This window comes from Wasmannia auropunctata, unplaced genomic scaffold, assembly GCF_000956235.1.
Source record: "Wasmannia auropunctata unplaced genomic scaffold, wasmannia.A_1.0 LD336053.1, whole genome shotgun sequence".
Classification (NCBI taxonomy): domain Eukaryota; kingdom Metazoa; phylum Arthropoda; class Insecta; order Hymenoptera; family Formicidae; genus Wasmannia; species Wasmannia auropunctata.
This window is the reverse complement of record NW_012026837.1, coordinates 443,201-443,843: the sequence shown is the minus strand read 5'-3', so window position 1 is coordinate 443,843 and position 643 is coordinate 443,201.

The following is a 643-nucleotide window of genomic DNA, read 5'->3' as shown; positions in this document are numbered from 1 at the left end:
CTGGTGAGGAAGCGATCAAGAGCGAAGCCAATGTTGCATCAAGTATCGGATTTAAGAAGCGAAAACATGAAGATAGCAAAGATGATGATGATGAAGATGATACATTGATCCCCTTAAACAATACATTGATTACATCAACACCTAAAATAATGCAACGAAAAAAATGGAACGTGGCGTCACCCACGCTCAATTCTGTATCAGCGATAGAACCGCAGGCGGGTTCATCTGCGCTCGGTGCTACATCGATGGAATCGTCGGGAGAACAACCGACGGTAGTACCGCAAGAGGAAGAGGTCTTTACATGGGTAGCCGAGCCATCGATTGACAAGTCCCTCAAAAAAAATCTTCGATCGCGACGGAGTCACGATGCGATATACAGTCAGCTGGGGCCACTCGGGCGAATGTACACGGATCTGCTCTTCGATGTAGACAAAAAGAAGGAGATTGACACCTCTTACGGTGTCTACGTGAACGAAGATGGAGATTTGATGCTCGGCAATAAACGATTCGATATTAAGAAAGACGATACTATACTCGCGGACAACGTGAGCTACCGTGGCACGCAAGGATTGTTTGAATTGATCTTCAAGACACTTCCTAATGAGACAGTTATCACCGATCGCGATCTGTCATCGTATAAAAA